The sequence below is a fragment of the Phalangium opilio genome, unplaced genomic scaffold, assembly GCF_054372755.1.
Source record: "Phalangium opilio isolate 3A_F unplaced genomic scaffold, DU_Popi_V2 ptg000013l_1, whole genome shotgun sequence".
In the NCBI taxonomy this organism is placed as follows: Eukaryota; Metazoa; Arthropoda; class Arachnida; order Opiliones; family Phalangiidae; genus Phalangium; species Phalangium opilio.
Window position 1 is genome coordinate 1,997,057 of NW_028324148.1, and position 20,414 is coordinate 2,017,470.

The 20,414-nt window shown below is 44.1% G+C and overlaps 76 non-coding genes across 76 annotated transcripts; all 76 read left to right on the top strand.

Moving 5' to 3' along the window:
• The first annotated feature begins 297 nt into the window (after nt 1–297).
• On the top strand, nt 298–370 carry TRNAL-UAA (transfer RNA leucine (anticodon UAA)). The gene has a single exon. It is a non-coding gene; the product is annotated as a tRNA-Leu (tRNA).
• A 65-nt stretch (nt 371–435) lies between these two features.
• Nucleotides 436–508, top strand: TRNAV-AAC (transfer RNA valine (anticodon AAC)). Its single transcript has one exon. It is a non-coding gene; the product is annotated as a tRNA-Val (tRNA).
• A 63-nt stretch (nt 509–571) lies between these two features.
• On the top strand, nt 572–644 carry TRNAV-UAC (transfer RNA valine (anticodon UAC)). The gene has a single exon. It is a non-coding gene; the product is annotated as a tRNA-Val (tRNA).
• Nucleotides 645–1,118: 474 nt separating this feature from the next.
• On the top strand, nt 1,119–1,191 carry TRNAV-UAC (transfer RNA valine (anticodon UAC)). The gene has a single exon. It is a non-coding gene; the product is annotated as a tRNA-Val (tRNA).
• A 476-nt stretch (nt 1,192–1,667) lies between these two features.
• TRNAV-CAC (transfer RNA valine (anticodon CAC)) lies at nt 1,668–1,740 on the top strand. The gene has a single exon. It is a non-coding gene; the product is annotated as a tRNA-Val (tRNA).
• A 610-nt stretch (nt 1,741–2,350) lies between these two features.
• On the top strand, nt 2,351–2,423 carry TRNAV-UAC (transfer RNA valine (anticodon UAC)). The gene has a single exon. It is a non-coding gene; the product is annotated as a tRNA-Val (tRNA).
• A 337-nt stretch (nt 2,424–2,760) lies between these two features.
• Nucleotides 2,761–2,833, top strand: TRNAV-UAC (transfer RNA valine (anticodon UAC)). Its single transcript has one exon. It is a non-coding gene; the product is annotated as a tRNA-Val (tRNA).
• Nucleotides 2,834–2,897: 64 nt separating this feature from the next.
• On the top strand, nt 2,898–2,970 carry TRNAV-UAC (transfer RNA valine (anticodon UAC)). The gene has a single exon. It is a non-coding gene; the product is annotated as a tRNA-Val (tRNA).
• Nucleotides 2,971–3,170: 200 nt separating this feature from the next.
• TRNAV-UAC (transfer RNA valine (anticodon UAC)) lies at nt 3,171–3,243 on the top strand. The gene has a single exon. It is a non-coding gene; the product is annotated as a tRNA-Val (tRNA).
• Nucleotides 3,244–3,718: 475 nt separating this feature from the next.
• Nucleotides 3,719–3,791, top strand: TRNAV-UAC (transfer RNA valine (anticodon UAC)). Its single transcript has one exon. It is a non-coding gene; the product is annotated as a tRNA-Val (tRNA).
• Nucleotides 3,792–3,991: 200 nt separating this feature from the next.
• TRNAV-UAC (transfer RNA valine (anticodon UAC)) lies at nt 3,992–4,064 on the top strand. Its single transcript has one exon. It is a non-coding gene; the product is annotated as a tRNA-Val (tRNA).
• A 610-nt stretch (nt 4,065–4,674) lies between these two features.
• On the top strand, nt 4,675–4,747 carry TRNAV-UAC (transfer RNA valine (anticodon UAC)). Its single transcript has one exon. It is a non-coding gene; the product is annotated as a tRNA-Val (tRNA).
• A 63-nt stretch (nt 4,748–4,810) lies between these two features.
• On the top strand, nt 4,811–4,883 carry TRNAV-UAC (transfer RNA valine (anticodon UAC)). The gene has a single exon. It is a non-coding gene; the product is annotated as a tRNA-Val (tRNA).
• A 65-nt stretch (nt 4,884–4,948) lies between these two features.
• Nucleotides 4,949–5,021, top strand: TRNAV-UAC (transfer RNA valine (anticodon UAC)). Its single transcript has one exon. It is a non-coding gene; the product is annotated as a tRNA-Val (tRNA).
• Nucleotides 5,022–5,086: 65 nt separating this feature from the next.
• Nucleotides 5,087–5,159, top strand: TRNAV-UAC (transfer RNA valine (anticodon UAC)). Its single transcript has one exon. It is a non-coding gene; the product is annotated as a tRNA-Val (tRNA).
• A 336-nt stretch (nt 5,160–5,495) lies between these two features.
• On the top strand, nt 5,496–5,568 carry TRNAV-UAC (transfer RNA valine (anticodon UAC)). Its single transcript has one exon. It is a non-coding gene; the product is annotated as a tRNA-Val (tRNA).
• Nucleotides 5,569–5,630: 62 nt separating this feature from the next.
• TRNAV-UAC (transfer RNA valine (anticodon UAC)) lies at nt 5,631–5,703 on the top strand. The gene has a single exon. It is a non-coding gene; the product is annotated as a tRNA-Val (tRNA).
• Nucleotides 5,704–5,766: 63 nt separating this feature from the next.
• Nucleotides 5,767–5,839, top strand: TRNAV-UAC (transfer RNA valine (anticodon UAC)). Its single transcript has one exon. It is a non-coding gene; the product is annotated as a tRNA-Val (tRNA).
• Nucleotides 5,840–6,176: 337 nt separating this feature from the next.
• On the top strand, nt 6,177–6,249 carry TRNAV-CAC (transfer RNA valine (anticodon CAC)). Its single transcript has one exon. It is a non-coding gene; the product is annotated as a tRNA-Val (tRNA).
• A 338-nt stretch (nt 6,250–6,587) lies between these two features.
• On the top strand, nt 6,588–6,660 carry TRNAV-UAC (transfer RNA valine (anticodon UAC)). Its single transcript has one exon. It is a non-coding gene; the product is annotated as a tRNA-Val (tRNA).
• A 65-nt stretch (nt 6,661–6,725) lies between these two features.
• Nucleotides 6,726–6,798, top strand: TRNAE-CUC (transfer RNA glutamic acid (anticodon CUC)). The gene has a single exon. It is a non-coding gene; the product is annotated as a tRNA-Glu (tRNA).
• A 63-nt stretch (nt 6,799–6,861) lies between these two features.
• Nucleotides 6,862–6,934, top strand: TRNAV-UAC (transfer RNA valine (anticodon UAC)). The gene has a single exon. It is a non-coding gene; the product is annotated as a tRNA-Val (tRNA).
• Nucleotides 6,935–6,997: 63 nt separating this feature from the next.
• On the top strand, nt 6,998–7,070 carry TRNAV-UAC (transfer RNA valine (anticodon UAC)). The gene has a single exon. It is a non-coding gene; the product is annotated as a tRNA-Val (tRNA).
• Nucleotides 7,071–7,134: 64 nt separating this feature from the next.
• Nucleotides 7,135–7,207, top strand: TRNAV-UAC (transfer RNA valine (anticodon UAC)). The gene has a single exon. It is a non-coding gene; the product is annotated as a tRNA-Val (tRNA).
• Nucleotides 7,208–7,682: 475 nt separating this feature from the next.
• Nucleotides 7,683–7,755, top strand: TRNAV-UAC (transfer RNA valine (anticodon UAC)). Its single transcript has one exon. It is a non-coding gene; the product is annotated as a tRNA-Val (tRNA).
• A 65-nt stretch (nt 7,756–7,820) lies between these two features.
• On the top strand, nt 7,821–7,893 carry TRNAV-CAC (transfer RNA valine (anticodon CAC)). Its single transcript has one exon. It is a non-coding gene; the product is annotated as a tRNA-Val (tRNA).
• Nucleotides 7,894–7,956: 63 nt separating this feature from the next.
• Nucleotides 7,957–8,029, top strand: TRNAV-UAC (transfer RNA valine (anticodon UAC)). The gene has a single exon. It is a non-coding gene; the product is annotated as a tRNA-Val (tRNA).
• A 63-nt stretch (nt 8,030–8,092) lies between these two features.
• On the top strand, nt 8,093–8,165 carry TRNAV-UAC (transfer RNA valine (anticodon UAC)). Its single transcript has one exon. It is a non-coding gene; the product is annotated as a tRNA-Val (tRNA).
• A 65-nt stretch (nt 8,166–8,230) lies between these two features.
• Nucleotides 8,231–8,303, top strand: TRNAV-UAC (transfer RNA valine (anticodon UAC)). Its single transcript has one exon. It is a non-coding gene; the product is annotated as a tRNA-Val (tRNA).
• A 64-nt stretch (nt 8,304–8,367) lies between these two features.
• Nucleotides 8,368–8,440, top strand: TRNAV-AAC (transfer RNA valine (anticodon AAC)). Its single transcript has one exon. It is a non-coding gene; the product is annotated as a tRNA-Val (tRNA).
• Nucleotides 8,441–8,505: 65 nt separating this feature from the next.
• Nucleotides 8,506–8,578, top strand: TRNAV-UAC (transfer RNA valine (anticodon UAC)). Its single transcript has one exon. It is a non-coding gene; the product is annotated as a tRNA-Val (tRNA).
• Nucleotides 8,579–8,914: 336 nt separating this feature from the next.
• TRNAV-UAC (transfer RNA valine (anticodon UAC)) lies at nt 8,915–8,987 on the top strand. The gene has a single exon. It is a non-coding gene; the product is annotated as a tRNA-Val (tRNA).
• Nucleotides 8,988–9,050: 63 nt separating this feature from the next.
• On the top strand, nt 9,051–9,123 carry TRNAV-UAC (transfer RNA valine (anticodon UAC)). The gene has a single exon. It is a non-coding gene; the product is annotated as a tRNA-Val (tRNA).
• A 63-nt stretch (nt 9,124–9,186) lies between these two features.
• TRNAV-UAC (transfer RNA valine (anticodon UAC)) lies at nt 9,187–9,259 on the top strand. The gene has a single exon. It is a non-coding gene; the product is annotated as a tRNA-Val (tRNA).
• A 64-nt stretch (nt 9,260–9,323) lies between these two features.
• On the top strand, nt 9,324–9,396 carry TRNAV-AAC (transfer RNA valine (anticodon AAC)). The gene has a single exon. It is a non-coding gene; the product is annotated as a tRNA-Val (tRNA).
• Nucleotides 9,397–9,459: 63 nt separating this feature from the next.
• On the top strand, nt 9,460–9,532 carry TRNAV-CAC (transfer RNA valine (anticodon CAC)). The gene has a single exon. It is a non-coding gene; the product is annotated as a tRNA-Val (tRNA).
• A 472-nt stretch (nt 9,533–10,004) lies between these two features.
• TRNAV-UAC (transfer RNA valine (anticodon UAC)) lies at nt 10,005–10,077 on the top strand. Its single transcript has one exon. It is a non-coding gene; the product is annotated as a tRNA-Val (tRNA).
• A 63-nt stretch (nt 10,078–10,140) lies between these two features.
• Nucleotides 10,141–10,213, top strand: TRNAV-UAC (transfer RNA valine (anticodon UAC)). The gene has a single exon. It is a non-coding gene; the product is annotated as a tRNA-Val (tRNA).
• Nucleotides 10,214–10,413: 200 nt separating this feature from the next.
• On the top strand, nt 10,414–10,486 carry TRNAL-UAA (transfer RNA leucine (anticodon UAA)). Its single transcript has one exon. It is a non-coding gene; the product is annotated as a tRNA-Leu (tRNA).
• Nucleotides 10,487–10,551: 65 nt separating this feature from the next.
• On the top strand, nt 10,552–10,624 carry TRNAV-AAC (transfer RNA valine (anticodon AAC)). Its single transcript has one exon. It is a non-coding gene; the product is annotated as a tRNA-Val (tRNA).
• Nucleotides 10,625–10,687: 63 nt separating this feature from the next.
• On the top strand, nt 10,688–10,760 carry TRNAV-CAC (transfer RNA valine (anticodon CAC)). The gene has a single exon. It is a non-coding gene; the product is annotated as a tRNA-Val (tRNA).
• A 337-nt stretch (nt 10,761–11,097) lies between these two features.
• On the top strand, nt 11,098–11,170 carry TRNAV-UAC (transfer RNA valine (anticodon UAC)). Its single transcript has one exon. It is a non-coding gene; the product is annotated as a tRNA-Val (tRNA).
• A 199-nt stretch (nt 11,171–11,369) lies between these two features.
• TRNAV-UAC (transfer RNA valine (anticodon UAC)) lies at nt 11,370–11,442 on the top strand. The gene has a single exon. It is a non-coding gene; the product is annotated as a tRNA-Val (tRNA).
• Nucleotides 11,443–11,505: 63 nt separating this feature from the next.
• On the top strand, nt 11,506–11,578 carry TRNAV-UAC (transfer RNA valine (anticodon UAC)). Its single transcript has one exon. It is a non-coding gene; the product is annotated as a tRNA-Val (tRNA).
• Nucleotides 11,579–12,191: 613 nt separating this feature from the next.
• Nucleotides 12,192–12,264, top strand: TRNAV-UAC (transfer RNA valine (anticodon UAC)). The gene has a single exon. It is a non-coding gene; the product is annotated as a tRNA-Val (tRNA).
• Nucleotides 12,265–12,466: 202 nt separating this feature from the next.
• On the top strand, nt 12,467–12,539 carry TRNAV-UAC (transfer RNA valine (anticodon UAC)). Its single transcript has one exon. It is a non-coding gene; the product is annotated as a tRNA-Val (tRNA).
• Nucleotides 12,540–12,875: 336 nt separating this feature from the next.
• Nucleotides 12,876–12,948, top strand: TRNAV-UAC (transfer RNA valine (anticodon UAC)). Its single transcript has one exon. It is a non-coding gene; the product is annotated as a tRNA-Val (tRNA).
• Nucleotides 12,949–13,011: 63 nt separating this feature from the next.
• On the top strand, nt 13,012–13,084 carry TRNAV-UAC (transfer RNA valine (anticodon UAC)). The gene has a single exon. It is a non-coding gene; the product is annotated as a tRNA-Val (tRNA).
• A 341-nt stretch (nt 13,085–13,425) lies between these two features.
• On the top strand, nt 13,426–13,498 carry TRNAV-UAC (transfer RNA valine (anticodon UAC)). Its single transcript has one exon. It is a non-coding gene; the product is annotated as a tRNA-Val (tRNA).
• A 64-nt stretch (nt 13,499–13,562) lies between these two features.
• On the top strand, nt 13,563–13,635 carry TRNAV-UAC (transfer RNA valine (anticodon UAC)). The gene has a single exon. It is a non-coding gene; the product is annotated as a tRNA-Val (tRNA).
• A 474-nt stretch (nt 13,636–14,109) lies between these two features.
• Nucleotides 14,110–14,182, top strand: TRNAV-UAC (transfer RNA valine (anticodon UAC)). Its single transcript has one exon. It is a non-coding gene; the product is annotated as a tRNA-Val (tRNA).
• Nucleotides 14,183–14,245: 63 nt separating this feature from the next.
• On the top strand, nt 14,246–14,318 carry TRNAV-UAC (transfer RNA valine (anticodon UAC)). The gene has a single exon. It is a non-coding gene; the product is annotated as a tRNA-Val (tRNA).
• A 338-nt stretch (nt 14,319–14,656) lies between these two features.
• TRNAV-AAC (transfer RNA valine (anticodon AAC)) lies at nt 14,657–14,729 on the top strand. Its single transcript has one exon. It is a non-coding gene; the product is annotated as a tRNA-Val (tRNA).
• Nucleotides 14,730–14,792: 63 nt separating this feature from the next.
• Nucleotides 14,793–14,865, top strand: TRNAV-CAC (transfer RNA valine (anticodon CAC)). The gene has a single exon. It is a non-coding gene; the product is annotated as a tRNA-Val (tRNA).
• Nucleotides 14,866–15,066: 201 nt separating this feature from the next.
• TRNAV-UAC (transfer RNA valine (anticodon UAC)) lies at nt 15,067–15,139 on the top strand. Its single transcript has one exon. It is a non-coding gene; the product is annotated as a tRNA-Val (tRNA).
• A 63-nt stretch (nt 15,140–15,202) lies between these two features.
• TRNAV-UAC (transfer RNA valine (anticodon UAC)) lies at nt 15,203–15,275 on the top strand. Its single transcript has one exon. It is a non-coding gene; the product is annotated as a tRNA-Val (tRNA).
• Nucleotides 15,276–15,338: 63 nt separating this feature from the next.
• TRNAV-UAC (transfer RNA valine (anticodon UAC)) lies at nt 15,339–15,411 on the top strand. Its single transcript has one exon. It is a non-coding gene; the product is annotated as a tRNA-Val (tRNA).
• A 199-nt stretch (nt 15,412–15,610) lies between these two features.
• TRNAV-UAC (transfer RNA valine (anticodon UAC)) lies at nt 15,611–15,683 on the top strand. The gene has a single exon. It is a non-coding gene; the product is annotated as a tRNA-Val (tRNA).
• Nucleotides 15,684–15,745: 62 nt separating this feature from the next.
• TRNAV-UAC (transfer RNA valine (anticodon UAC)) lies at nt 15,746–15,818 on the top strand. Its single transcript has one exon. It is a non-coding gene; the product is annotated as a tRNA-Val (tRNA).
• A 63-nt stretch (nt 15,819–15,881) lies between these two features.
• On the top strand, nt 15,882–15,954 carry TRNAV-UAC (transfer RNA valine (anticodon UAC)). Its single transcript has one exon. It is a non-coding gene; the product is annotated as a tRNA-Val (tRNA).
• Nucleotides 15,955–16,291: 337 nt separating this feature from the next.
• On the top strand, nt 16,292–16,364 carry TRNAV-UAC (transfer RNA valine (anticodon UAC)). The gene has a single exon. It is a non-coding gene; the product is annotated as a tRNA-Val (tRNA).
• Nucleotides 16,365–16,840: 476 nt separating this feature from the next.
• TRNAV-CAC (transfer RNA valine (anticodon CAC)) lies at nt 16,841–16,913 on the top strand. The gene has a single exon. It is a non-coding gene; the product is annotated as a tRNA-Val (tRNA).
• A 63-nt stretch (nt 16,914–16,976) lies between these two features.
• Nucleotides 16,977–17,049, top strand: TRNAV-UAC (transfer RNA valine (anticodon UAC)). The gene has a single exon. It is a non-coding gene; the product is annotated as a tRNA-Val (tRNA).
• A 199-nt stretch (nt 17,050–17,248) lies between these two features.
• Nucleotides 17,249–17,321, top strand: TRNAV-UAC (transfer RNA valine (anticodon UAC)). The gene has a single exon. It is a non-coding gene; the product is annotated as a tRNA-Val (tRNA).
• A 198-nt stretch (nt 17,322–17,519) lies between these two features.
• On the top strand, nt 17,520–17,592 carry TRNAV-UAC (transfer RNA valine (anticodon UAC)). The gene has a single exon. It is a non-coding gene; the product is annotated as a tRNA-Val (tRNA).
• Nucleotides 17,593–17,929: 337 nt separating this feature from the next.
• On the top strand, nt 17,930–18,002 carry TRNAV-UAC (transfer RNA valine (anticodon UAC)). The gene has a single exon. It is a non-coding gene; the product is annotated as a tRNA-Val (tRNA).
• A 202-nt stretch (nt 18,003–18,204) lies between these two features.
• TRNAV-UAC (transfer RNA valine (anticodon UAC)) lies at nt 18,205–18,277 on the top strand. The gene has a single exon. It is a non-coding gene; the product is annotated as a tRNA-Val (tRNA).
• Nucleotides 18,278–18,478: 201 nt separating this feature from the next.
• On the top strand, nt 18,479–18,551 carry TRNAV-CAC (transfer RNA valine (anticodon CAC)). The gene has a single exon. It is a non-coding gene; the product is annotated as a tRNA-Val (tRNA).
• A 201-nt stretch (nt 18,552–18,752) lies between these two features.
• TRNAV-UAC (transfer RNA valine (anticodon UAC)) lies at nt 18,753–18,825 on the top strand. The gene has a single exon. It is a non-coding gene; the product is annotated as a tRNA-Val (tRNA).
• Nucleotides 18,826–18,888: 63 nt separating this feature from the next.
• TRNAV-UAC (transfer RNA valine (anticodon UAC)) lies at nt 18,889–18,961 on the top strand. The gene has a single exon. It is a non-coding gene; the product is annotated as a tRNA-Val (tRNA).
• Nucleotides 18,962–19,300: 339 nt separating this feature from the next.
• TRNAV-UAC (transfer RNA valine (anticodon UAC)) lies at nt 19,301–19,373 on the top strand. Its single transcript has one exon. It is a non-coding gene; the product is annotated as a tRNA-Val (tRNA).
• Nucleotides 19,374–19,436: 63 nt separating this feature from the next.
• Nucleotides 19,437–19,509, top strand: TRNAV-UAC (transfer RNA valine (anticodon UAC)). Its single transcript has one exon. It is a non-coding gene; the product is annotated as a tRNA-Val (tRNA).
• Nucleotides 19,510–19,572: 63 nt separating this feature from the next.
• On the top strand, nt 19,573–19,645 carry TRNAV-UAC (transfer RNA valine (anticodon UAC)). Its single transcript has one exon. It is a non-coding gene; the product is annotated as a tRNA-Val (tRNA).
• A 62-nt stretch (nt 19,646–19,707) lies between these two features.
• TRNAV-UAC (transfer RNA valine (anticodon UAC)) lies at nt 19,708–19,780 on the top strand. The gene has a single exon. It is a non-coding gene; the product is annotated as a tRNA-Val (tRNA).
• A 199-nt stretch (nt 19,781–19,979) lies between these two features.
• Nucleotides 19,980–20,052, top strand: TRNAV-UAC (transfer RNA valine (anticodon UAC)). Its single transcript has one exon. It is a non-coding gene; the product is annotated as a tRNA-Val (tRNA).
• Nucleotides 20,053–20,115: 63 nt separating this feature from the next.
• On the top strand, nt 20,116–20,188 carry TRNAV-UAC (transfer RNA valine (anticodon UAC)). Its single transcript has one exon. It is a non-coding gene; the product is annotated as a tRNA-Val (tRNA).
• Nucleotides 20,189–20,414: the final 226 nt, after the last annotated feature.

Sequence of the window (20,414 nt, forward strand, 5' to 3'; positions counted from 1 at the left end):
TGGAAAACTCAGTATAACTACGTATATATGGTGTTGTGGTTATCACGTCCGCCTAACACGTGGAAGGTCCCAGTCTCGAGCCTAGGTAGATACATGTTTTGTCCATCGTGATTGGGCATAAAAATTAGCTAGATCTCTCGGAAAACTCAGTATAACTACGTTTCTATGGGATAGTGGTTATCACGTCCGGCTTACACGCGGAAGGTATAAGGTTCGACGCCCATAAGATACATGTTTTGACCATCGTGATTAGGCATAAAAATATGCTAGGTCTCTTGGAAAACTCAATTTTACTACGTATCTATAGTGTAGTGGTTATCACGTCCGCTTTAAACGCGGAAGGTCCCAGGTTTGAGCCCTGGTAGATACATGTTTTGTCCATCGTGATTGGGAATAAAAATAAGCTAGATCTCTCGGAAAACTCAGTATTACTACGTATCTGTTGTGTAGTGGTTATCACGTCCGCCTAACACGCGGAAGGTCCCAGGTTCGAGCCCTGGTAGATACATAGTTTGTCCATTGTGATTGGGCATTAAAAAGCTACGTCTCTTGGAAAACTCAGCATTACTACGTATCTATGGTGTAGTGGTTATCACGTCCGCTTTACACGCGGAAGGTCCCAGGTTCGAGCCCTGGTAGATACATATTTTGACCAACGTGATAGGACATAAAAAAAGCTAGGTCTCTTGGAAAACTCAGTATTAGTACGTATCTAGGGTGTAGTGGCTATCACGTCCGCTTTACACGTGGAAGGTCCCATGTTTGAGCCCTGGTAGATACATATTTTGTCCATCGTGATTGGGCATAAAAATTAGCTAGATCTCTAGGAAAACTCAGTGTAACTACGTGTATATGGTGTAGTGGTTATCACGTCCGCCTAACACGTGGAAGGTCCCAGTCTCGAGCCCAGGTAGATACATATTTTGACCATCGTGATAGGACATAAAAAAGCTAGGTCTCTTGGAAAACTCAGTATTACTATGTTTCTATGGTGAAGTGGTTATCACGTCCGCTTTACACGCGGAAGGTCCCAGGTTCGGGCCCTGGTAGATACATATTTTGTCCATCGTGATTGGGCATAAAAAAACTAGGTCTCTTGGAAAACTCAGTATTACTACGTATCTATGGTGTAGTGGTTATCACGTCCGCTTTACACGCGGAAGGTCCCAGGTTCGAGCCCTGGTAGATACATATTTTGACCAACGTGATAGGACATAAAAAAAGCTAGGTCTCTTGGAAAACTCAGTATTAGTACGTATCTAGGGTGTAGTGGCTATCACGTCCGCTTTACACGTGGAAGGTCCCATGTTTGAGCCCTGGTAGATACATATTTTGTCCATCGTGATTGGGCATAAAAATTAGCTAGATCTCTAGGAAAACTCAGTGTAACTACGTATATATGGTGTAGTGGTTATCACGTCCGCCTAACACGTGGAAGGTCCCAGTCTCGAGCCCAGGTAGATACATATTTTGACCATCGTGATAGGACATAAAAAAAGCTAGGTCTCTTGGAAAACTCAGTATTACTATGTTTCTATGGTGAAGTGGTTATCACGTCCGCTTTACACGCGGAAGGTCCCATGTTCGGGCCCTGGTAGATACATATTTTGTCCATCGTGATTGGGCATAAAAAAAACTAGGTCTCTTGGAAAACTCAGCATTACTACGTATCTATGGTGTAGTGGTTATCACGTCCGCTTCACACGCGGAAGGTCCCAGGTTCGAGCCCTGGTAGATACGCATTTTGTCCATCATGATTGGGCATAAAAAAGCTAGGTCTCTTGGAAAACTCAGCATTACTACGTATCTATGGTGTAGTGGTCATCACGTCCGGTTTACTCTTGGAAGGTCCCAGGTTCGAGCCCTGGTTGATACATATTTAGACCATCGTGATTGGGCATAAAAAAGCTAGGTCTCTTGGAAATTTCAGCATTACTACGTATCAATGTTGTAGTGGTTATCACGTCCGCTTTACACGCGGAAGGTTCCAGGTTCGAGCCCTGGTAGATACATATTTTGACCATCGTGATAGGACATAAAAAAGCTAGGTCTCTTGGAAAACTCAGTATTACTACGTATATATGGTGTAGTGGTTATCACGTCCGCTTTACACGCGGAAGGTCCCAGGTTCGAGCCCTGGTAGATTCATGTTTTGTCCATCGTGATTGGGCATAAAAATTAGCTAGATCTCTTGGAAATCTCAGTATTACTACTTATCTATGGTGTAGTGGTTATCACGTCCGCTTTACACGCGGAAGATCCCAAGTTCGAGCCCTGGTAGATACACATTTTGACCATCGTGATAGGACATAAAAAAAGCTAGGTCTCTTGGAAAACTCAGTATTACTACGTGTCTATGGTGTAGTGGTTATCACGTCCGCTTTACACGCGGAAGGTTCCAGGTTCGAGCCCTGGTAGATACATATTTTGACCATCGTGATAGGACATAAAAAAGCTAGGTCTCTTGGAAAACTCAGTATTGCTACGTATATATGGTGTAGTGGTTATCACGTCCGCTTTACACGCGGAAGGTCCCAGGTTCGAGCCCTGGTAGATTCATGTTTTTTCCATCGTGATTGGGCATAAAAATTAGCTAGATCTCTCGGAAAACTCAGTATTACTACGTATATATGGTGTAGTGGTTATCACGTCCGCCTAACACGTGCAAGGTCCCAGGTTCGAGCCCTGTTAGATACATATTTTGTCCATCGTGATTGGGCATAAAAAAGCTAGGTCTCTTGGAAAACTCAGCATTACGACGTATCTATGGTGTAGTGGTTATCACGTCCGCTTTACTCGCGGAAGGTCCCAGGTTCGAGCCCTGGTAGATACATATGTTGACCAACGTGATAGGACATAAAAAAAGCTAGGTCTCTTGGAAAACACAGTATTACTACGTATCTATGGTGTAGTGGTTATCACGTCCGCTTTACACGCGGAAGGTCCCAGGTTCGAGCCCTGGTAGATACATATTTTGTCCATCATGATTGGGCATAAAAAAGCTAGGTCTCTTGGAAAACTCAATATTACTACGTATCTATGGTGTAGTGGTTATCACGTCCGCTTTACACGCGGAAGGTCCCAGGTTCGAGCCCAGGTAGACACATATTTTGACCATCGTGATAGGACGTAAAAAAAGCTAGGTCTCTTGGAAAACTCAGTATTACTACGTATCTATGGTGTAGTGGTTATCACGTCCGCTTTACACGCGGAAGGTCCCAGGTTCGAGCCCTGGTAGATACATATTTTGACCAACGTGATAGGACATAAAAAAAGCTAGGTCTCTTGGAAAACTCAGTGTTAGTACGTATGTAGGGTGTAGAGGTTATCACGTCCGCTTTACACGTGGAAGGTCCCATGTTCGAGCCCTGGTAGATACATGTTTTGTCCATCGTGATTGGGCATAAAAATTAGCTAGATCTCTCGGAAAACTCAGTATTATTGCGGATATATGGTGTAGTGGTTATCACGTCCGCCTAACACGTGCAAGGTCCCAGGTTTGAGCCCTGTTAGGTACATATTTTGTCCATCGTGATTGGGCATAAAAAAGCTAGGTCTCTTGGAAAACTCAGCATTACGACGTATCTATGGTGTAGTGGTTATCACGTCCGCTTTACTCGCGGAAGGTCCCAGGTTCGAGCACTGGTAGATACATATTTTGACCATCGTGATAGGACATAAAAAAAGCTAGGTCTCTTGGAAAACTCAGTATTACTACGTATCTATGGTGTAGTGGTTATCACGTCCGCTTTACACGCGGAAGGTCCCAGGTTCGAGCCCTGGTAGATACATAATTTGTCCATCGTGATTGGGCATAAAAAAGCTAGGTCTCTTGGAAAACTCAGTATTACTACGCATCTATGGTGTAGTGGTTATCACGTCCGCTTTACACGCGAAAGGTCCCAGGTTCGAGCCCAGGTAGAAACATATTTTGACCATCGTGATAGGACGTAAAAAAAGCTAGGTCTCTTGGAAAAATCAGTATTACAACGTATCTATGGTGTAGTGGTTATCACGTCCGCTTTACACGCGGAAGGTCCCAGGTTCGAGCCCTGGTAGATTCATGTTTTGTCCATCGTGATTGGGCATAAAAATTAGCTAGATCTCTTGGAAATCTCAGTATTACTACTTATCTATGGTGTAGTGGTTATCACGTCCGCTTTACACGCGGAAGATCCCAAGTTCGAGCCCTGGTAGATACACATTTTGACCATCGTGATAGGACATAAAAAAGCTAGGTCTCTTGGAAAACTCAATATTACTACGTGTCTATGGTGTAGTGGTTATCACGTCCGCTTTTACGCGGAAGGTTCCAGGTTCGAGCCCTGGTAGATACATATTTTGACCATCGTGATAGGACATAAAAAAGCTAGGTCTCTTGGAAAACTCAGTATTACTACGTATATATGGTGTAGTGGTTATCACGTCCGCTTTACACGCGGAAGGTCCCAGGTTCGAGCCCTGGTAGATTCATGTTTTTTCCATCGTGATTGGGCATAAAAATTAGCTAGATCTCTCGGAAAACTCAGTATTACTTCGTATATATGGTGTAGTGGTTATCACGTCCGCCTAACACGTGCAAGGTCCCAGGTTCGAGCCCTGTTAGATACATATTTTGTCCATCGTGATTGGGCATAAAAAAGCTAGGTCTCTTGGAAAACTCAGCATTACGACGTATCTATGGTGTAGTGGTTATCACGTCCGCTTTACTCGCGGAAGGTCCCAGGTTCGAGCCCTGGTAGATACATATTTTGACCATCGTGATAGGACATAAAAAAGCTAGGTCTCTTGGAAAACACAGTATTACTACGTATCTATGGTGTAGTGGTTATCACGTCCGCTTTACACGCGGAAGGTCCCATGTTCGAGCCCTGGTAGATACATGTTTTGTCCATCGTGATTGGGCATAAAAATTAGCTAGATCTCTCGGAAAACTTAGCATTGCCTCGTATCTATGGTGTAGTGGTTATCACGTCCGCTTTACACGCGGAAGGTCCCAGGTTCGAGCCCTGGTAGATACATGTTTTGTCCATCGTGATTGGGCATAAAAATTAGCTAGATCTCTCGGAAAACTTAGCATTGCTACGTATCTATGGTGTAGTGGTTATCACGTCCGCTTTACACGCGGAAGGTCCCAGGTTCGAGCCCTGGTAGATACATATTTTGACCATCGTGATAGGACATAAAAAAAGCTAGGTCTCTTGGAAAACTCAGTAACACTACGTATATATGGTGTAGAAGTTATCACGTCCGCCTAACACGTGGATGGTCCCAGGTTCGAGCCCTGTTAGATACATATTTTGTCCATCGTGTTTGGGCATAAAAAAGCTAGGTCTCTTGGAAAACTCAGCATCACGACGTATCTATGGTGTAGTGGTTATCACGTCCGCTTTACTCGCGGATGGTCCAAGGTTCGAGCCCTGGTAGATACATATTTTGACCATCGTGATAGGGCATAAAAAAGCTAGCTCTCTTTGAAAACTCAGTATTACTACGTATCTATGGTGTAGTGGTTATCACGTCCGCTTTACACGCGGAATGTCCCAGGTTCGAGCCCTGGTAGATACATATTTTGTCCATCGTGATTGGGCAAAAAAAGCTAGGTCTCTTGGAAAACTCAGCATTACTACGTATCTATGGTGTAGTGGTTATCACGTCCGCTTTACACGCGGAAGGTCCCAGGTTCGAGCCCTGGTAGATACATATTTTGACCATCGTGATAGGACATAAAAAAGCTACGTCTCTTGGAAAACTCAGTGTTACTACGTAGCTATAGTGTAGTGGTTATCACGTCCGCTTTACACGCGGAAGGTCCCAGGTTCGAGCCCTGGTAGATACATATTTTGACCATCGTGATAGGACATAAAAATAGCTAGGTCTCTTGGAAAACTCAGTATTACTACGTATCTATGGTGTAGTGGTTATCACGTCCGCTTTACACGCGGAAGGTCCCATGTTCGAGCCCTGGTAGATCCATGTTTTGACCATCGTGATAGGACATAAAAAAAGCTAGGTCTCTTGGAAAACTCAGTATTACTACGTTTCTGTGGTGTAGTGGTTATCAAGTCCGCCTAACACGCGGAAGGTCCCAGGTTCGAGCCCTGGTAGATACATATTTTGTCCATCGTGATTGGGCATAAAAAAGCTAGGTCTCTTGGAAATTTCAGCATTACTACGTATCTATGTTGTAGTGGTTATCACGTCTGCTTCACACGCGGAAGGTCCCAGGTTCGAGCCCTGGTAGATACATATTTTGTCCATCGTGATTGGGCATAAAAAAGCTAGGTCTCTTGGAAATTTCAGCATTACTACGTATCTATGGTGTAGTGGTTATCACGTCCGCTTTACACGCGGAAGGTCCCATGTTCGAACCGTGGTAGATACATGTTTTGTCCATCGTGATTGGGCATAAAAATTAGCTAGATCTCTCGGAAAACTAATTATTACTACGTATATATGGTGTAGTGGTTATCACGTCCGCCTAACACGTGGAAGGTCCCAGGTTCGAGCCCTGTTAGATACATATTTTGTCCATCGTGATAGGACATAAAAAAAGCTAGGTCTCTTGGAAAACTTAGCATTGCTACGTATCTATGGTGTAGTGGTTATCACGTCCGCTTTACACGCGGAAGGTCCCATGTTCGAGCCCTGGTAGATACATGTTTTGTCCATCGTGATTGGGCATAAAAATTAGCTAGATCTCTCGGAAAACTTAGCATTGCTACGTATCTATGGTGTAGTGGTTATCACGTCCGCTTCTCAAGCGGAAGGTCCCAGGTTCGAGCCCTGGTAGATACATATTTTGACCATCGTGATAGGACATAAAAAAGCTACGTCTCTTGGAAAACTCAGTATTACTACGTAGCTATAGTGTAGTGGTTATCACGTCCGCTTTACACGCGGAAGGTCCCAGGTTCGAGCCCTGGTAGATACATATTTTGACCATCGTGATAGGACATAAAAAAGCTACGTCTCTTGGAAAACTCAGTGTTACTACGTAGCTATAGTGTAGTGGTTATCACGTCCGCTTTACACGCGGAAGGTCCCAGGTTCGAGCCCTGGTAGATACATATTTTGACCATCGTGATAGGACATAAAAATAGCTAGGTCTCTTGGAAAACTCAGTATTACTACGTATCTATGGTGTAGTGGTTATCACGTCCGCTTTACACGCGGAAGGTCCCATGTTCGAGCCCTGGTAGATACATGTTTTGACCATCGTGATAGGACATAAAAAAAGCTAGGTCTCTTGGAAAACTCAGTATTACTACGTTTCTGTGGTGTAGTGGTTATCAAGTCCGCCTAACACGCGGAAGGTCCCAGGTTCGAGCCCTGGTAGATACATATTTTGTCCATCGTGATTGGGCATAAAAAAGCTAGGTCTCTTGGAAATTTCAGCATTACTACGTATCTATGGTGTAGTGGTTATCACGTCCGCTTTACACGCGGAAGGTCCCATGTTCGAGCCGTGGTAGATACATGTTTTGTCCATCGTGATTGGGCATAAAAATTAGCTAGATCTCTCGGAAAACTAATTATTACTACGTATATATGGTGTAGTGGTTATCACGTCCGCCTAACACGTGGAAGGTCCCAGGTTCGAGCCCTGTTAGATACATATTTTGTCCATCGTGATAGGACATAAAAAAAGCTAGGTCTCTTGGAAAACTTAGCATTGCTACGTATCTATGGTGTAGTGGTTATCACGTCCGCTTTACACGCGGAAGGTCCCATGTTCGAGCCCTGGTAGATACATGTTTTGTCCATCGTGATTGGGCATAAAAATTAGCTAGATCTCTCGGAAAACTTAGCACTGCTACGTATCTATGGTGTAGTGGTTATCACGTCCGCTTCACAAGCGGAAGGTCCCAGGTTCGAGCCCTGGTAGATACATATTTTGACCATCGTGATAGGACATAAAAAAGCTACGTCTCTTGGAAAACTCAGTATTACTACGTAGCTATAGTGTAGTGGTTATCACGTCCGCTTTACACGCGGAAGGTCCCAGGTTCGAGCCCTGGTAGATACATATTTTGACCATCGTGATAGGACATAAAAAAGCTAGGTCTCTTGGAAAACTCAGTATTACTACGTATCTATGGTGTAGTGGTTATCACGTCCGCTTTACACGCGGAAGGTCCCATGTTCGAGCCCTGGTAGATACATGTTTTGTCCATCGTGATTGGGCATAAAAATTAGCTAGATCTCTCGGAAAACTTAGCATTGCTACGTATCTATGGTGTAGTGGTTATCACGTCCGCTTTACACGGGGAAGGTCCCAGGTTCGAGCCCTGGTAGATACATATTTTGACCATCGTGATAGGACATAAAAAAAGCTAGGTCTCTTGGAAAACTCAGTATTACTACGTATCTATGGTGTAGTGGTTATCACGTCCGCTTAACACGCGGAAGGTCCCAAGTTCGAGCCCTGGTAGATACATGTTTTGTCCATCGTGATTGGGCATAAAAATTAGCTAGATCTCTCGGAAAACTTAGCATTGCTACGTATCTATGCTGTAGTGGTTATCACGTCCGCTTTACACGCGGATGGTCCCAGGTTCGAGCCCTGGTAGATACATATTTTGACCATCGTGATAGGACATAGAAAAAGCTAGGTCTCTTGGAAAACTCAGTAACACTACGTATATATGGTGTAGTGGTTATCACGTCCGCCTAACACGTGGAAGGTCCCAGGTTCGAGCCCTGTTAGATACATATTTTGTCCATCGTGTTTGGGCATAAAAAAGCTAGGTCTCTTGGAAAACTCAGCATCACGACGTATCTATGGTGTAGTGGTTATCACGTCCGCTTTACTCGCGGATGGTCCAAGGTTCGAGCCCTGGTAGATACATATTTTGACCATCGTGATAGGACATAAAAAAGCTAGCTCTCTTGGAAAACTCAGTATTACTACGTATCTATGGTGTAGTGGTTATCACGTCCGCTTTACACGCGGAAGGTCCCAGGTTCGAGCCCTGGTAGATACATATTTTGTCCATCGTGATTGGGCATAAAAAAGCTAGGTCTCTTGGAAAACTCAGCATTACTACGTATCTATGGTGTAGTGGTTATCACGTCCGCTTTACACGCGGAAGGTCCCAGGTTCGAGCCCTGGTAGATACATATTTTGACCATCGTGATAGGACATAAAAAAGCTACGTCTCTTGGAAAACTCAGTATTACTACGTAGCTATAGTGTAGTGGTTATCACGTCCGCTTTACACGCGGAAGGTCCCAGGTTCGAGCCCTGGTAGATACATATTTTGACCATCGTGATAGGACATAAAAATAGCTAGGTCTCTTGGAAAACTCAGTATTACTACGTATCTATGGTGTAGTGGTTATCACGTCCGCCTAACACGCGGAAGGTCCCAGGTTCGAGCCCTGGTAGATACATATTTTGTCCATCGTGATTGGGCATAAAAAAGCTAGGTCTCTTGGAAATTTCAGCATTACTACGTATCTATGTTGTAGTGGTTATCACGTCTGCTTCACACGCGGAAGGTCCCAGGTTCGAGCCCTGGTAGATACATATTTTGTCCATCGTGATTGGGCATAAAAAAGCTAGGTCTCTTGGAAATTTCAGCATTACTACGTATCTATGGTGTAGTGGTTATCACGTCCGCTTTACACGCGGAAGGTCCCATGTTCGAGCCGTGGTAGATACATGTTTTGTCCATCGTGATTGGGCATAAAAATTAGCTAGATCTCTCGGAAAACTAATTATTACTACGTATATATGGTGTAGTGGTTATCACGTCCGCCTAACACGTGGAAGGTCCCAGGTTCGAGCCCTGTTAGATACATTTTTTGTCCATCGTGTTTGGGCATAAAAAAGCTAGGTGTCTTGGAAAACTCAGCATTACGACGTATCTATGGTGTAGTGGTTATCACGTCCGCTTTACTCGCGGATGGTCCCAGGTTCGAGCCCTGCTAGATACATATTTTGACCATCGTGATTGGACATAAAAAAGCTACTCTCTTGGAAAACTCAGTATTACTACGTATCTATGGTGTAGTGGTTATCACGTCCGCTTTACACGCGGAAGGTCCCAGGTTCGAGCCCTGGTAGATACATATTTTGTCCATCGTGATTGGGCATAAAAAAGCTAGGTCTCTTGGAAAACTCAGTATTACTACGTAGCTATAGTGTAGTGGTTATCACGTCCGCTTTACACGCGGAAGGTCCCAGGTTCGAGCCCTGGTAGATACATATTTTGACCATCGTGATAGGACATAAAAAAGCTAGGTCTCTTGGAAAACTCAGTATTACTACGTATCTATTTTGTAGTGGTTATTACGTCCGCTTTATACGCGGAAGGTTCCAGGTTCGAGCCCTGGTAGATGCATATTTTGACCATCGTGATAAGACATAAAAAAAGCTAGGTCTCTTGGAAAACTCAGTATTACTACGTATCTATGGTGTAGTGGTTATCACGTCCGCTTTAAACGCGGAAGGTCCCAGGTTCGAGCCCTGGTAGATACATGTTTTGTCCATCGTGATTGGGCATAAAAATAAGCTCGATCTCTCGGAAAACTCAGTATTACTACGTATCTGTGGTGTAGTGGTTATCACGTCCGCCTAACACGCGGAAGGTCCCAGGTTCGAGCCCTGGTAGATACATATTTTGTCCATCGTGATTGGGCATAAAAAAGCTAGGTCTCTTGGAAATTTCAGCATTACTACGTATCTATGTTGTAGTGGTTATCACGTCTGCTTCACACGCGGAAGGTCCCAGGTTCGAGCCCTGGTAGATACATATTTTGTCCATCGTGATTGGGCATAAAAATTAGCTAGATCTCTCGGAAAACTAATTATTACTACGTATATATGGTGTAGTGGTTATCACGTCCGCCTAACACGTGGAAGGTCCCAGGTTCGAGCCCTGTTAGATACATATTTTGTCCATCGTGTTTGGGCATAAAAAAGCTAGGTCTCTTGGAAAACTCAGCATTACGACGTATCTATGGTGTAGTGGTTATCACGTCCGCTTTACTCGCGGATGGTCCCAGGTTCGAGCTATGGTAGATACATATTTTGACCATCGTGATAGGAGATAAAAAAGCTATCTCTCTTGGAAAACTCAGTATTACTACGTATCTATGGTGTAGTGGTTATCACGTCCGCTTTACACGCGGAAGGTCCCAGGTTCGAGCGCTGGTAGATACATATTTTGACCATCGTGATAGGAGATAAAAGAGCTACGTCTCTTGGAAAACTCAGTATTACTACGTAGCTATAGTGTAGTGGTTATCACGTCCTCTTTACACGCGGAAGGTCCCAGGTTCGAGCCCTGGTAGATACATATTTTGACCATCGTGATTGGGCATAAAAAAGCTAGGTCTCTTGGAAAACTCAGCATTTCTACGTATCTATGGTGTAGTGGTTATCACGTCCGCTTTACACGCGGAAGGTCCCAGGTTCGAGCCCTGGTTGATACATATTTTGACCATCGTGATAGGAGATAAAAAAGCTACGTCTCTTAGAAAACTCAGTATTACTACGTAGCTATAGTGTAGTGGTTATCACGTCCGCTTTACACGCGGAAGGTCCCAGGTTCGAGCCCTGGTAGATACATATTTTGACCATCGTGATAGGACATAAAAAAGCTAGGTCTCTTGGAAAACTCAATATTACTACGTATCTATGGTGTAGTGGTTATCACGTCCGCTTTACACGCGGAAGGTTCCAGGTTCGAGCCCTGTTAGATGCATATTTTGACCATCGTGATAAGACATAAAAAAAGCTAGGTCTCTTGGAAATTTCAGCATTACTACGTATCTATGGTGTAGTGGTTATCACGTCCGCTTTACACGCGGAAGGTCCCATGTTCGAGCCGTGGTAGATACATGTTTTGTCCATCGTGATTGGGCATAAAAATTAGCTAGATCTCTCGAAAAAACTCAATATTACTACGTATATATGGTGTGGTGGTTATCACGTCCGCCTAACACGTGGAAGGTCCCAGGTTCGAGCCCTGTTAGATACATATTTTGTCCATCGTGTTTGAGCATATAAAAGCTAGGTCTCTTGGAAAACTCAGCATTACGACGTATCTATGGTGTAGTGGTTATCACGTCCGCTTTACACGCAAAAGGTCCCATGTTCGAGCCCTGGTAGATACATGTTTTGTCCATCGTGATTGGGCATAAAAATTAGCTAGATCTCTCGGAAAACTTAGCATTGCTACGTATCAATGGTGTAGTGGTTATCACGTCCGCTTTACACGCGGAAGGTCCCAGGTTCGAGCCCTGGTAGATACATATTTTGACCATCGTGATAGGACATAAAAAAAGCTAGGTCTCTTGGAAAACTCAGAATTACTACGTATCTATGGTGTAGTGGTTATCACGTCCGCTTTACACGCGGAAGGTCCCATGTTCGAGCCCTGGTAGATACGTGTTTTGTCCATCGTGATTGGGCATAAAAATTAGCTAGATCTCTCGGAAAACTTAGCATTGCTACGTATCTATGGTGTAGTGGTTATCACGTCCGCTTTACACGCGGAAGGTCCCAGGTTCGAGCCCTGGTAGATACATATTTTGACCATCGTGATAGGACATAAAAAAAGCTAGGTCTCTTGGAAAACTCAGTATTACTACGTATATATGGTGTAGTGGTTTTCACGTCCGCCTAACACGTGGAAGGTCCCAGGTTCGAGCCCTGTTAGATACATATTTTGTCCATCGTGTTTGGGCATAAAAAAGCTAGGTCTCTTGGAAAACTCAGCATCACGACGTATCTATGGTGTAGTGGTTATCACGTCCGCTTTACTCGCGGATGGTCCAAGGTTCGAGCCCTGGTAGATACATATTTTGACCATCGTGATAGGACATAAAAAAGCTAGCTCTCTTGGAAAACTCAGTATTACTACGTATCTATGGTGTAGTGGTTATCACGTCCGCTTTACACGCGGAAGGTCCCAGGTTCGAGCCCTGGGAGATACATATTTTGTCCATCGTGATTGGGCATAAAAAAGCTAGGTCTCTTGGAAAACTCAGCATTGCTACGTATCTATGGTGTAGTGGTTATCACGTCCGCTTTACACGCGGAAGGTCCTAGGTTCGAGCCCTGGTAGATACATATTTTGACCATCGTCATAGGACATAAAAAAGCTACGTCTCTTGGAAAACTCAGTATTACTACGTAGCTATAGTGTAGTGGTTATCACGTTCGCTTTACACGCGGAAGGTCCCAGGTTCGAGCCCTGGTAGATACATATTTTGACCATCGTGATAGGACATAAAAAAAGCTAGGTCTCTTGGAAAACTCAGTATTACTACGTATCTATGGTGGTGTAGTGGTTATCACGCCCGCTTTACACGCGGAAGGTCCCATGTTCGAGCCCTGGTAGATACATGTTTTGTCCATCGTGATTGGGCATAAAAATTAGCTAGATCTCTCGGAAAACTTAGCATTGCTACGTATCTATGGTGTAGTGGCTATCACGTCCGCTTTACACGCGGAAGGTCCCAGGTTCGAGCCCTGGTAGATACATATTTTGACCATCGTGATAGGACATAAAAAAAGCTAGGTCTCTTGGAAAACTCAGTATTACTACGTATCTATGGTGTAGTGGTTATCACGTCCGCTTTACACGCGGAAGGTCCCATGTTCGAGCCCTGGTAGATACATGTTTTGTCCATCGTGATTGGGCATAAAAATTAGCTAGATCTCTCGGAAAACTTAGCATTGCTACGCATCTATGGTGTAGTGGTTATCACGTCCGCTTTACACGCCGAAGGTCCTAGGTTCGAGCCCTGGTAGATACATATTTTGACCATCGTGATAGGACATAAAAAAAGCTAGGTCTCTTGGAAAACTCAGTATTACTACGTATATATGGTGTAGTGGTTATCACGTCCGCCTAACACGTGGAAGGTCCCAGGTTGGAGCCCTGTTAGATACATATTTTGTCCATCGTGTTTGGGCATAAAAAAGCTAGGTCTCTTGGAAAACTCAGCATCACGACGTATCTATGGTGTAGTGGTTATCACGTCCGCTTTACTCGCGGATGGTCCAAGGTTCGAGCCCTGGTAGATACATATTTTGACCATCGTGATAGGACATAAAAAAGCTAGCTCTCTTGGAAAACTCAGTATTACTACGTATCTATGGTGTAGTGGTTATCACGTCCGCTTTACACGCGGAAGGTCCCTGGTTCGAGCCCTGGTAGATACATATTTTGTCCATCGTGATTGGGCATAAAAAAGCTAGGTCTCTTGGAAAACTCAGCATTACTACGTATCTATGGTGTAGTGGTTATCACGTCCGCTTTACACGCGGAAGGTCCTAGGTTCGAGCCCTGGTAGATACATATTTTGACCATCGTGATAGGACATAAAAAAGCTACGTCTCTTGGAAAACTCAGTATTACTACGTAGCTATAGTGTAGTGGTTATCACGTCCGCTTTACACGCGGAAGGTTCCAGGTTCGAGCCCTGGTAGATGCATATTTTGACCATCGTGATAAGACATAAAAAAAGCTAGGTCTCTTGGAAAACTCAGTATTACTACGTATCTATGGTGAAGTGGTTATCACGTCCGCTTTAAACGCGGAAGGTCCCAGGTTCGAGCCCTGGTAGATACATGTTTTGTCCATCGTGATTGGGCATAAAAATAAGCTCGATCTCTCGGAAAACTCAGTATTACTACGTATCTGTGGTGTAGTGGTTATCACGTCCGCCTAACACGCGGAAGGTCCCAGGTTCGAGCCCTGGTAGATACATATTTTGTCCATCGTGATTCGGCATAAAAAAGCTAGGTCTCTTGGAAATTTCAGCATTACTACGTATCTATGTTGTAGTGGTTATCACGTCTGCTTCACACGCGGAAGGTCCCAGGTTCGAGCCCTGGTAGATACATATTTTGTCCATCGTGATTGGGCATAAAAATTAGCTAGATCTCTCGGAAAACTAATTATTACTACGTATATATGGTGTAGTGGTTATCACGTCCGCCTAACACGTGGAAGGTCCCAGGTTCGAGCCCTGTTAGATACATATTTTGTCCATCGTGTTTGGGCATAAAAAAGCTAGGTCTCTTGGAAAACTCAGCATTACGACGTATCTATGGTGTAGTGGTTATCACGTCCGCTTTACTCGCGGATGGTCCCAGGTTCGAGCCCTGGTAGATACATATTTTGACCATCGTGATAGGACATAAAAAAGCTATCTCTCTTGGAAAACTCAGTATTACTACGTATCTATGGTGTAGTGGTTATCACGTCCGCTTTACACGCGGAAGGTCCCAGGTTCGAGCCCTGGTAGATACATATTTGGTCCATCGTGATTGGGCATAAAAAAGCTAGGTCTCTTGGAAAACTCAGCATTACTACGTATCTATGGTGTAGTGGTTATCACGTCCGCTTTACACGCGGAAGGTCCCAGGTTCGAGCCCTGGTAGATACATATTTTGACCATCGTGATAGGACATAAAAAAGCTAGGTCTCTTGGAAAACTCAGTATTACTACGTATCTATGGTGTAGTGGTTATCACGTCCGCTTTACACGCGGAAGGTCCCATGTTCGAGCCGTGGTAGATACATATTTTGACCATCGTGATAGGACATAAAAAAGCTATCTCTCTTGGAAAACTCAGTATTACTACGTATCTATGGTGTAGTGGTTATCACGTCCGCTTTACACGCGGAAGGTCCCAGGTTCGAGCCCTGGTAGATACATATTTGGTCCATCGTGATAGGACATAAAAAGCTACGTCTCTTGGAAAACTCAGTATTACTACGTAGCTATAGTGTAGTGGTTATCACGTCCGCTTTACACGCGGAAGGTCCCAGGTTCGAGCCCTGGTAGATACATATTTTGACCATCGTGATAGGACATAAAAAAGCTAGGTCTCTTGGAAAACTCAGTATTACTACGTATCTATGGTGTAGTGGTTATCACGTCCGCTTTACACGCGGAAGGTTCCAGGTTCGAGCCCTGGTAGATGCATATTTTGACCATCGTGATAAGACATAAAAAAGCTAGGTCTCTTGGAAATTTCAGCATTACTACGTATCTATGGTGTAGTGGTTATCACGTCCGCTTTACACGCGGAAGGTCCCATGTTCGAGCCGTGGTAGATACATGTTTTGTCCATCGTGATTGGGCATAAAAATTAGCTAGATCTCTCGGAAAACTCAATATTACTACGTATATATGGTGTAGTGGTTATCACGTCCGCCTAACACGTGGAAGGTCCCAGGTTCGAGCCCTGTTAGATACATATTTTGTCCATCGTGTTTGGGCATATAAAAGCTAGGTCTCTTGGAAAACTCAGCATTACGACGTATCTATGGTGTAGTGGTTATCACGTCCGCTTTACACGCGGAAGGTCCCAGGTTCGAGCCCTGGTAGATACATATTTTGACCATCGTGATAGGACATAAAAAAAGCTAGGTCTCTTGGAAAACTCAGTATTACTACGTATCTATGGTGTAGTGGTTATCACGCCCGCTTTACACGCGGAAGGTCCCATGTTCGAGCCCTGGTAGATACATGTTTTGTCCATCGTGATTGGGCATAAAAATTAGCTAGATCTCTCGGAAAACTTAGCATTGCTACGTATCTATGGTGTAGTGGTTATCACGTCCGCTTTACACGCGGAAGGTTCCAAGTTCGAGCCCTGGTAGATGCATATTTTGACCATCGTGATAAGACATAAAAAAGCTAGGTCTCTTGGAAAACTCAGTATTACTACGTATCTATGGTGAAGTGGTTATCACGTCCGCTTTAAACGCGGAAGGTCCCAGGTTCGAGCCCTGGTAGATACATGTTTTGTCCATCGTGATTGGGCATAAAAATAAGCTCGATCTCTCGGAAAACTCAGTTTTACTACGTATCTGTGGTGTAGTGGTTATCACGTCTGCTTCACACGCGAAAGGTCCCAGGTTCGAGCCCTGGTAGATACATATTTGGTCCATCGTGATTGGGCATAAAAAAGCTAGGTCTCTTGGAAAACTCAGCATTACTACGTATCTATGGTGTAGTGGTTATCACGTCCGCTTTACACGCGGAAGGTCCCAGGTTCGAGCCCTGGTAGATACATATTTTGACCATCGTGATAGGACATAAAAAAGCTAGGTCTCTTGGAAAACTCAGTATTACTACGTATCTATGGTGTAGTGGTTATCACGTCCGCTTTACACGCGGAAGGTCCCATGTTCGAGCCGTGGTAGATACACATTTTGACCATCGTGATAGGACATAAAAAAGCTATCTCTCTTGGAAAACTCAGTATTACTACGTATCTATGGTGTAGTGGTTATCACGTCCGCTTTACACGCGGAAGGTCCCAGGTTCGAGCCCTGGTAGATACATATTTGGTCCATCGTGATAGGACATAAAAAGCTACGTCTCTTGGAAAACTCAGTATTACTACGTAGCTATAGTGTAGTGGTTATCACGTCCGCTTTACACGCGGAAGGTCCCAGGTTCGAGCCCTGATAGATACATATTTTGACCATCGTGATAGGACATAAAAAAGCTAGGTCTCTTGGAAAACTCAGTATTACTACGTATCTATGGTGTAGTGGTTATCACGTCCGCTTTACACGCGGAAGGTTCCAGGTTCGAGCCCTGGTAGATGCATATTTTGACCATCGTGATAAGACATAAAAAAGCTAGGTCTCTTGGAAATTTCAGCATTACTACGTATCTATGGTGTAGTGGTTATCACGTCCGCTTTACACGCGGAAGGTCCCATGTTCGAGCCGTGGTAGATACATGTTTTGTCCATCGTGATTGGGCATAAAAATTAGCTAGATCTCTCGGAAAACTCAATATTACTACGTATATATGGTGTAGTGGTTATCACGTCCGCCTAACACGTGGAAGGTCCCAGGTTCGAGCCCTGTTAGATACATATTTTGTCCATCGTGTTTGGGCATATAAAAGCTAGGTCTCTTGGAAAACTCAGCATTACGACGTATCTATGGTGTAGTGGTTATCACGTCCGCTTTACAGGCGGAAGGTCCCAGGTTCGAGCCCTGGTAGATACATATTTTGACCATCGTGATAGGACATAAAAAAAGCTAGGTCTCTTGGAAAACTCAGTATTACTACGTATCTATGGTGTAGTGGTTATCACGCCCGCTTTACACGCGGAAGGTCCCATGTTCGAGCCCTGGTAGATACATGTTTTGTCCATCGTGATTGGGCATAAAAATTAGCTAGATCTCTCGGAAAACTTAGCATTGCTACGTATCTATGGTGTAGTGGTTATCACGTCCGCTTTACACGCGGAAGGTTCCAGGTTCGAGCCCTGGTAGATGCATATTTTGACCATCGTGATAAGACATAAAAAAGCTAGGTCTCTTGGAAAACTCAGTATTACTACGTATCTATGGTGAAGTGGTTATCACGTCCGCTTTAAACGCGGAAGGTCCCAGGTTCGAGCCCTGGTAGATTCATGTTTTGTCCATCGTGATTGGGCATAAAAATAAGCTCGATCTCTCGGAAAACTCAGTTTTACTACGTATCTGTGGTGTAGTGGTTATCACGTCTGCTTCACACGCGAAAGGTCCCAGGTTCGAGCCCTGGTAGATACATATTTTGTCCATCGTGATTGGGCATAAAAATTAGCTAGATCTCTCGGAAAACTAATTATTACTACGTATATATGGTGTAGTGGTTATCACGTCCGCCTAACACGTGGAAGGTCCCAGGTTCGAGCCCTGTTAGATACATATTTTGTCCATCGTGTTTGGGCATAAAAAAGCTAGGTCTCTTGGAAAACTCAGCATTACGACGTATCTATGGTGTAGTGGTTATCACGTCCGCTTTACTCGCGGATGGTCCCAGGTTCGAGCCCTGGTAGATACATATTTTGACCATCGTGATAGGACATAAAAAAGCTATCTCTCTTGGAAAACTCAGTATTACTACGTATCTATGGTGTAGTGGTTATCACGTCCGCTTTACACGCGGAAGGTCCCAGGTTCGAGCCCTGGTAGATACATATTTTGTCCATCGTGATTGGGCATAAAAATTAGCTAGATCTCTCGGAAAACTAATTATTACTACGTATATATGGTGTAGTGGTTATCACGTCCGCCTAACACGTGGAAGGTCCCAGGTTCGAGCCCTGTTAGATACATATTTTGTCCATCGTGATTGGGCATAAAAATTAGCTAGATCTCTCGGAAAACTAATTATTACTACGTATATATGGTGTAGTGGTTATCACGTCCGCCTAACACGTGGAAGGTCCCAGGTTCGAGCCCTGTTAGATACATATTTTGTCCATCGTGTTTGGGCATAAAAAAGCTAGGTCTCTTGGAAAACTCAGCATTACGACGTATCTATGGTGTAGTGGTTATCACGTCCGCTTTACTCGCGGATGGTCCCAGGTTCGAGCCCTGGTAGATACATATTTTGACCATCGTGATAGGACATAAAAAAGCTATCTCTCTTGGAAAACTCAGTATTACTACGTATCTATGGTGTAGTGGTTATCACGTCCGCTTTACACGCGGAAGGTCCCAGGTTCGAGTCCTGGTAGATACATATTTGGTCCATCGTGATTGGGCATAAAAAAGCTAGGTCTCTTGGAAAACTCAGCATTACTACGTATCTATGGTGTAGTGGTTATCACGTCCGCTTTACACGCGGAAGGTCCCAGGTTCGAGCCCTGGTTGATACATATTTTGACCATCGTGATAGGACATAAAAAGCTACGTCTCTTGGAAAACTCAGTATTACTACGTAGCTATAGTGTAGTGGTTATCACGTCCGCTTTACACGCGGAAGGTCCCAGGTTCGAGCCCTGGTAGATACATATTTTGACCATCGTGATAGGACATAAAAAAGCTAGGTCTCTTGGAAAACTCAGCATCACGACGTATCTATGGTGTAGTGGTTATCACGTCCGCTTTACTCGCGGATGGTCCAAGGTTCGAGCCCTGGTAGATACATATTTTGACCATCGTGATAGGACATAAAAAAGCTAGCTCTCTTGGAAAACTCAGTATTACTACGTATCTATGGTGTAGTGGTTATCACGTCCGCTTTACACGCGGAAGGTCCCAGGTTCGAGCCCTGGTAGATACATATTTTGTCCATCGTGATTGGGCATAAAAAAGCTAGGTCTCTTGGAAAACTCAGCATTACTACGTATCTATGGTGTAGTGGTTATCACGTCCGCTTTACACGCGGAAGGTCCTAGGTTCGAGCCCTGGTAGATACATATTTTGACCATCGTGATAGGACATAAAAAAGCTACGTCTCTTGGAAAACTCAGTATTACTACGTAGCTATAGTGTAGTGGTTATCACGTCCGCTTTACACGCGGAAGGTTCCAGGTTCGAGCCCTGGTAGATGCATATTTTGACCATCGTGATAAGACATAAAAAAAGCTAGGTCTCTTGGAAAACTCAGTATTACTGCGTATCTATGGTGAAGTGGTTATCACG